This window comes from Arvicola amphibius, chromosome 1 (genome assembly GCF_903992535.2).
Source record: "Arvicola amphibius chromosome 1, mArvAmp1.2, whole genome shotgun sequence".
NCBI lineage: Eukaryota > Metazoa > Chordata > Mammalia > Rodentia > Cricetidae > Arvicola > Arvicola amphibius.
The window spans coordinates 168172046-168181536 of record NC_052047.1 but is presented as its reverse complement, the minus strand read 5'-3'; positions in this window follow the sequence as shown (position 1 = coordinate 168181536).

Genomic DNA, 9491 nt, shown 5'->3' with positions numbered 1-9491 from the left:
TACAAGTGACAAGGCCAGAAACTAAAAGGAGAAAAGGCTTGCGAGACGTCAAGCAGGTGCCCGGCTAATTGGCCTATTGTTGTAAATGTGTTCATTGCTGTAATGCTCATGACTCTCTCACACTGGACCTATTTTGAGTTTTACTTTTTTGTTCTACCAGTGTTGCCAGGTCACTATGTCTTAGAGCCAGGGATGATATTCAGTCTCCCTGGCATTGTTGTACCTTAGGTTGCTCTGGGCAAAGCCAAGAGCGTGGTCTATGGTGTCACTTGTCAATCATGGTTCAGCTGTGTCCCGAGGCAGTTGTACAAGCTCTAACTAGAACTCGGAAATCTTGAATTTGTGCCATTCTGTCCTGTGACCCATGGACACTTGCAATTCTGTCAAACGAGACATTTGTTTGTGCTTAGGCAGAGGGCAGTATTAGAAATGTGTCTTGCTGTTTCGTTGTTGCTGAAGTGGACCAGCTTATAGAGTTTTGTGGTTTGATGGAAATAGCTTTCATTTGGAAACTAATCTTTCTGTCTATTTCTGTTATCTTAATGAAGACTGCGATACTCTAAGTTTCAACTTTGTCAAACGGTCTATTTTCTTGTTAGTTATTATTTTTTAAAAAAAGAAAATTGCAGGGATAAGAGGGAGATAGGAGGAGATGTGTGGAGGACAGAGTGATCAGAAAATCTTATCATAGTTGGTATTGTCAAATAGCAAAAATAACCAGTGGAAAATTAAAAAGTTAAAAATAATGTAACAACCAAAAGAAAAGAAGGGAAGAAAGGGAGGAAGAAAGGGGAAAGGGAAGGAAGAAAGAAAGGAAGAAAGGAAGGAAGGAAACTCAAAACTCAGAGGTTTTTTTTACTTATCACATACCAATTCAGGAGAGAGACTCTGATAGGAATAAGACAGGCCCACGGTTGGATTAGATGAGCTCATAAATGTAAAAGCACATTCATTAAGTTTAAAACGCATCACACATTCAGAGGGTTAAGTGTAAAGGGCAGCTCACACTAGCCGGCTATAATGAATTGAATATACATTCATCTGTGATGACTGGTTCTTTTAAAGTCCCTGTTATATGCCAAACTTTTAGAGCAAGTGTCTTGTCATCCACTATATTTAGAATGGTAATTTTAATCCATTATTTCAATAAAAATATGCTCAGTGGAACCAATACAAATAGCATTTTAAAAATTGAAAGTACCTTTTTCTTTAAGCCCCAACGGGCTCAACTACCAGATAAGCAAGTCATGCAGGATATGTTTAATTTAATGTTATCAGTCCTTAACACTTAGTGTTTTGTTATGGGTCAGATACGGTTGTAAACATGTTGTATATTTATTATGGCCCAAACTATGCCTCAACTAGTACCACTTAATCTTGTTTTGTCCTTGATCAAACCAAGGATCACAGGATAGGAGATATTTTTCCAGTGTCACGGGCACTTGAGTTCCAGCAGTTTGGCTCCAAGTTCATGTCTTAGCAATGAAATGAAACTTGGTGGCTCCCCTACCAAGTGCTGTGTACGGTTCTGCACGATTTCAGCGCAGTGGGTTTAATGCCGTTCACTTGGCCAGTTCCCAATTAATGAGATGGTTTCTGTCTCCTCTTGTTTTTAATTATTAAAAATAAATGATAAAAAAAGGTGACACTGCGAGATTCCGCTGTAGTGGGCAGCTCTGTGCGCTGTGTAAGTCTTTCTATGGGTAAATGTCTAAAAGTGCACAGTTATTAGGTACATATGCTTTTTCATAAGGTCACCAAATTGCCTTCCACGATGAAGAACCATTTCCCCCCTAAAGCCTGTCAACCACGAGACGCTCTGAGAGACCCTGTATTTTCTGTAAGCCTCTGTTGTTTTCTTCCGCTCTCTTTTCCTGTGCACGGCTCTGCTGTTTGACAAGGCATTTTGCCACGTGTCAAGCACATCTAGAGAAACTTGCTCACATCACTGAGGTCTAACTCAGTTCAGAGGGGACGAGCAGGCATATGGCACCTCTTGGCATGTGCTGCCCGGCACCCTGAGGCCAGGAAAGAATTATAGTGAGGCCGGCTCACCTGGGCTTAGCCTGAGCTACGCTGACAGCTTTATTGGCTCTTCAACATGTATCCAGCCAGAACCTTTAAACCAGCCCAAGGTTTCACTTGTTTTTACCTGAAGAGAAGAGAAATGAGAATTATGCTGAGTGAGACTCCAAGGAGAGGCAGCCCTACTCCGCCCCTTCCTTGTAGACCTCTTACAAAATGGAATTCATCCTTTCTTTCCAATCACAGGTCTTTTTCCTGTTAGTGTTTCTCTGAATCCATTGGTATGTGGAAAGAGAATCGCTGGTGGGAAATTACAGAGCTCATTCAATCAGATTTTACTTAACTCTTTCATGAGTTTTTAGCTTTATAAAGGAAAGGGGTTGAGTAAGACAGTGTCTCGGATTCTTCTTTAGCGGCTGGGAAAGAAATGCTCTGACAAAAGCAATCTGAGGAAGTGTAGTGAGGGGCTGCGGGCAGGCCTGCTTTTCATCCTGCCCTGCTCCCGGCCACCAGCTAGCTTATGCCCCGAAATAACAACACACAAACTGTATTCTTTTAAACACTGCCTGGCCCATTAGTTTCAACCTCTTACTCACATCTTGACTAACCCATATCTAATAATCTGTGTAACACCACGAGTGGTGTCTTACCCGGAAAGATTCAGCACGTCTGACCTGGTGGCTGGCTTCATCGCAACTCTCCCTGAGGAGAGGCACGGCAGTCTGCCCAGAGAGAAGAGGTGAGGCACAGCAGTCTGCCCCAGAGAGGAGAGGCGGGGCAACTGTCTGAGCCATCTACCTCACTTCCTTTTTCCTGTTCTGTCTACTCCACCCACCTAAGGGCTGGCCAAGGCAGTTTCTTTATTAGAACAGAAGACTTTCCCACATCATTTCCCCTTTTTCTGTTTAAACAAAAAGAAGGCTTTAACTTTAACAGCAGAATTACATATAACAAAACAGTTATCAAGTAAGAATTACAGTTACAATATTTATATATACCTTATCTTTTATCATACATAAGGAAAACTATAACTATCTATCTATTCAACTCCATCAAAGACTCCAGAAGGATATAATATTACCTAAGTAAATGAGAAGTAAGCAACTTGCAAAACTCTAGAAATCACAGAGACATCTTGCTGCCTGGACAGTCAACCAAAGTTTTTTTGTACTGTTGGGGAATCCATCTTCAGCCTTCAGGCCCACAGTATCCAGCAGACTTTTCCATGAAGCAGGAAATTTCAAAGACAGTTCAGTCACTATCTTCTGTGTCCTGCAGAATGTCTCAGAGACTCTTTCATGAATCAGGAACCCCGAAATTAGACAAGTTCAGCAGTCCTCTTTCTGTGGGTTTCTAGTCCTCTTTCTGTGGGTTTCTTGTGTCCAGTTTATGCCAATAGTCCAGGCAAGAGCAGTTTCTTGCCCAAATAGCTATCAAACTCCATAAGGAGCCTCTTCGATGCCCATCTTCCTCTTGAAGTAGATTGGTGCTGCCAGGAGCTGACATGTCTCATTGTCATGAAAAGCCTTAAGTTATTAAAACATTTAGGTGGAATATTCTGTAGTCTTTGAAAGATATTAGGAATGCCTATCTAACTGAAATATATCTCTATATACCTAGAAAATCTAACTAACATGACTATAAGTTTTACTATTATCGATGATTATCCATTAACAACCTATATTTCCTAATTACACATTAAATTTTTAAAATGAACTACACAATCACTATACCTTAATCAGTATCAGAAATACATATACATATAACAAGTTTAAATCACTAAAGCAAAATCCATATCAATTCAAATTATTCATATCTATATCATATCCACCTTTAAATGTAAAACAACATTTACAAACAATATTTGGGAATATGGGCGCAGTTATTTCTCTCCAAACTGCTTCCTGCTGAATGGGGGCGCTGTTAATTAGGTCTTTCATGGTGTAACCTGTGTCCTAGGTTCATCTCAGTTGGCAGTTGGGTGAAGTAATTTTCTGAAGGTGTTCACAGCAACCATTCAGGAGGGCGTGGTCTATCATACCATATTGGGATAGAAGCAATCCATACGGTCTCATTTTCTGTAAAAACAAAAGAAGCATCTCTTTTTCAAAGTATCATATCCTTAGATCCAAATTCTGAAGTCAAGGTATTTTCAAAATATCTATCTTGGATTAGTTCAGCAGCATTTATAAACAAGTATCTTTTAGCAGCTGTTGCTCCTTCCTCAGCATTCAAACAATTCAAAGAGAGCATAATAGTATATAGTATCAAGATTCTCTGTGTATTTTCCATCTTTGTGCAGCTTTATTTTAACCTCTATTTTGTTTATTTTTTACTTTTACTTTTTGAGACAGGTTCTCTCTATATCTTTGTCCTGGAATAACTCTGTAGACCAGGCTGTCCTTGAACTCTCAGAGATCCATCTGCCTCTGCCTTCCAGGTGCAGGGATTAAAGGTGTGTTCTACAACACCTTGAGCTCACATAGATCTGTCTGTCTCTGCCTCTCAGGCATTGGGATTAAAGGTGTGTGCTACCACACCTTGAAGTCACAGAGGTCAATTTACCTTTGCCTCTCAAGTGTTGGGATTAAAGGTGTGTAGTACCACACCTAACTACTTTCTTTCTTCCTTTTTTTCCCTTAAGAACTTTAACCTTTAGCATGCATATATTTTTAACACAGTGTAAATCATTTAGAAGTTTTCTTTGTTTGTGAATCTCTCTTTACTGTATATCTCTCTCTCTTTTTCTGACCATATGAGCCTTTAAATTACTGAGCAATATGGGTAGGATTCAAGCTGCCGCTTTGCCAGCTAGATCCATCCCATTCCTTAGCTTTCCAGCCTCATGGCAGAGGTACTTGCTAGAGCCATTTTATTACCACAACTCTGTGGTGTTTCAAGGTCCCTGCCAGCAAGCTAACTGCAACAGTGTTAAACAACAATCAAAAGCTCCATAGTCAGGACCGCTTGCTTGAAAGAGTAAGAGTTTGCTCTGGCAGGACAGCCCAGAAAGCTGGCATTTTAAAACGGCACAGCTTTTTTCCTGCTACGGCTGAAAACTAAAAAACACGTGCTCAGTTTTTCATCAACACTATGTAAATGTTTCATGGCAGGACCTCTTAAAAGAGCTGCAGGGTTTTGCAGCTGAAGCTGAGTCAGGAAGCCTCTCTTAGACGAGAGCACTTGCTCAGACCCAAGAAATTGCTGCTATCAAGAAAACATGCTTTACTCTATTCTTTCCCAAGCGTTCTCAAGCTTTCTGTGGATTCAGCCATCCACGTTGGGCGCCATTCTGTAGTGAGGGGCTGCGGGCAGGCCTGCTTTTCATCCTGCCCTGCTCCCGGCCACCAGCTAGCTTATGCCCCGAAATAACAACACACAAACTGTATTCTTTTAAACACTGCCTGGCCCATTATTTTCAACCTCTTACTCACATCTTGACTAACCCATATCTAATAATCTGTGTAACACCACGAGTGGTGTCTTACCCGGAAAGATTCAGCATGTCTGACCTGGTGGCTGGCTTCATCGCAACTCTCCCTGAGGAGAGGCACGGCAAGGAAGGAAGGTTTTATTTCCATTCACAGTTCCAGATACAGCCCATCATGACCAGAACATCATGCCAGTGGGAACATGAAGCAGCCTGTCACACTTCGCCCACAGTGGGAAACCACGAGCAATGTGTGCATGCATGCCACTCACTTCCTTTCTCCACGTATAGAGTCCAGGATCCCAGTGGGAATGGGGCCTCCCTTAGTGGGTGGGTCTTCCCGCCTCGATATAATAAAGATAATGTCCAATGGGCATGTTCAGAGGACTGTCTCCCAAGTGATTCCAGAGCCTGTCAATCTAACAGTTAACTCAAGCCACTGCGTATATGATACCTGCATCTGAAAAACCTATACCCTTTGACGGGTTTTCTAGGAATGGAGCATGGAGAAAGTGGGTTCCCCTTAAATAGGTGTGACTTTAGAGCAGTGAGGAGAAATATAAAGGGAACTTCAGGATTGATGTTACCCTTCGTGTACTGATGAGACACCAAGTATTAAGCCAACAAGGTGACTTGCCTTTGTTTATTCAGACACCAGAGAAGAAGTCGTATCTCAAACTCCAGTTCTGGTTATAAAACTCAAGTATCCTCTTTAGTACATTGTGTGTTCTGCAGGCCTAACGGTTTAACTATTGGGGGTTTCCAGGACCTTTTACACCACGTGTTGATATTCTCTGTGTACTACGGACACATGGAAATGCTGAGTGAGATGGAGCAAAACGATTCTGAATATACACATAAGGGCTTTTCTAGAAGCCTCTGTGGCATCCGTCATGAAACTGGGAGGGATGTGACCTGGCTCCTCTCCACCCAGCCCTCTCCCTTGGTCTCCGAGGGGACAGGCAGCTGTTGTTGAAGCTTGGCACCACTCTCAGCTCCATGCTGTAGTGTGCTTGCTTTCTGGCCTGCACTCCCCGTTGCATATGCTTTGCCTTTCCTCTCTCAAGCAGAGGCTCCTTGGCTGCACCAGTCTGCTGTCAGCAGGTGGCCTGCTGGCCCCGAAAGCTTTCTGCATGATTTACTGCGTGCATTTTCTGCACGCCGAGACTTGGCATGCTCCCCAGCACACACACTTCCTTTACCCTCAGTCTCTCTTGCATATTCCATGTTTCTGCAGAAGCCTTCCAGATTTTTGTTCAGGATATTGGGCCAAAGCCAGGCTTTCCTCAAAGAATCAGCTATAAGATGGAATGTCTCATCTGCTTATCCAAATAAAGCATCTTATATATAGTCACTTACCAGCTTCAAGGACCTCCATCCCTGACACTGTCTAGCCCCTGAATGAGCTGCTCATAGCATCTCATCACCCTAGAGTATTTTATAGCTCTTGTTCTATTCAGAATAATGCAGACTTTGCATAGGTGGCAGGCAAATTCCTTCAAGATAGGACACCAGCTGCCTACCCAGTCCCCTTCTCTACACATATTCCCCCTCCTCTATTATTCTAACAGGGCTCTGGGTTCCACTTTCTCATTCATTTTTGTTTTTCCAAATGTTCTTCCCCATCCCTTCTTCGCTCTCAGAAAGTAACTTGAGTGCCAGTCCCATTGGGAAGCTTCACCCTGATTCTATTCCCTTTTCTTTTCTTCTATATAACCCAAAAAATTCTTGCACACAGCCCTTAACACACTGAAGCATAGCTACCCTTCACTGCAGCCTAATGCATTTTCAGGTAGATTCTGGGTCTTTCCACAGTGCCTAGTTTCAGAATATCCAGTCTATAGAATCAAAACTATATGTTACAATTCCATTTGTGGATATGATACAAGTATCTGTGATGCATGTACAAGACTGTTAATGATTGGGGCTGGAGAGATGGCTCAGCAGTTAAGGGCACCTGGTGCTCTTCCAGAGGACCCACGTTCAATTCCTTGCACCCATATCAGGCTGCTCACAACTGTCTGTAACTCTAACTCCATAGGAGTCAACATCCTCTTCTGGCCTCCATAGGCACACACACACACACACACACACACACACACAAGTGGCACCCCCTCCACATGATTAAAAATAATTTAAAACATCTTTTACAGTGTTCAACTTCATTAGAACTTCATTAGTTCCAAACTAGAGATTATGATAGTGAAATAGATAGAAAATCATAACCTTTTGCATAAGTAAAACCTACATGGGAACCAGTGGTTTATAACTACGTGATGCTAAGTGAAATAATCCATACATAAAAGAGTCATCAGGGCTTAATCAGCTCATATAAACCGAAGGCTTGCAAAAATTATTGCCTATAGTGTTAGAAATCATGATGATAGTAACCTGATAAAGGGGCACCCTTGACTCAAATGTTGCTCTCTTTCTTGATCTGGGTGGAAGATATATGGGCATTTTCATGCTGTCAAAAATCTAAGTATTTGCATAATTGTGATTGGTGCACATATTGGAATCTTCTTCTTCAGTACACTTCGATTTGGAAGCCTCCTCTGTGAGAAGCTCATTATCCTTGGGGGTTCAGGTCTGAGTCAGCAATGGGGAGTGTGATCTGGACTCACATGAATCAGCCGGGTGAGTGATGCGCTTTTCCTGCTCAAAAGGCCACCAAATGGTAGAAAGGAAAATAAAAAACAAAAACAAAACATAAGTGCTTTTCTTGGACAGAATGCAGAATGTGTTCTAAAAAAATATGGCTCTCAATTATGACAGCAGGAATTCTGTGCACGGTTCCATAGATCACCTTGAATTTCAGCAAGTTCAAAACAGATCTGGAATTTCACTCTTGCTTTCTCACCCTTCAGCTCTGAAGGTGTCTGTCACCAACGGTATGAGTGTGTGGGCCCGCATCCATCCATCACATCTCCTGCAGACCTTGTTGGGTCACTTGCTGCCTTTGCAGTTTAAAATGAGGAGGACTGTGTTTTGTTACCCAAATAACGTCATTGAGCTGGTCAGTTGTTTTTCCTCCAAATTTTCTGAGGTCTAGAAATAACAGACTCCAGGACATTTCAAAGCGATATATTTCTTCTCTTTAGGTAAGCAGGTGGATGTGGAGAGAGAGCCTGGAAATCCTTGTCTTGGCAAGGGTGGGTGTCAGCCATTGTGATGGCTGCTTTCTGCCGCCCCCATCCTGGAAGTGGTCCAGCTTTCGCGGCAGGGTTTCTCTTTCACATTCCTAGTAAAGGCTGTTCCATACCAGCGCAGATGGGAGTTCTGACCCACCTTCTCACTTCATTTTTCCTGCATTTTCTTTACCAAGGTCCTCGCTGCCCCAAATAGAATCAGACTTTTTTTTTTTTTTTAATTTGGAAGTCACCGTGTGTTATTTGAAATTTCATGGCAAACAGGGTGTATTTATCTCCCCTCAAATTACCACACCCCAAGGTAATTTTCTCTACGGGTTAGAAGGTAAATCAATGGTGCAAAAGAATGTTTGGCAGTCTCTCAAAAACCCTCACTGGATGCTTTCAAGGTATGGTTGGAATGCCCATCCTGAATCAGGGAATAGATGCTGACCATGTAAGCTATAAGGCAGGACAACCTTTGCCTGGACTAATAATTCAAGTCTCCTCCATGAACCCTCTGCTCTTGTGACTTCTTTTCCCGGAGAAATGTCCCCATTTTCTCTAAAAACTTCTATTAGGCTTCCATCAAGACCGTTCTACAGGTCCTTGTAACACAAATTCTAATTGGTCTTAATAACAAAAACCCAGAATTAACTATCAGGGGTGAAAGCTGAAGGATCAGAGAAGCAGAACGGCCAGTAACTAGAGAGTTCTCACCTAAACCAATGTTTATATGGCAGGGGCAATCCTGCCTCTATGAAACTCAGACTGCATGCTCAAGACTGAATTCTCAGACTGCATTGAGCTCCTGTCTCCTCCCATCTTACATTCCTCTCTCCACTCAGCTGTATCACTCCTGTTTCCCCCTCCCTAGAGCTAGGATTAAAGGTGTGTATCCCAAGTGC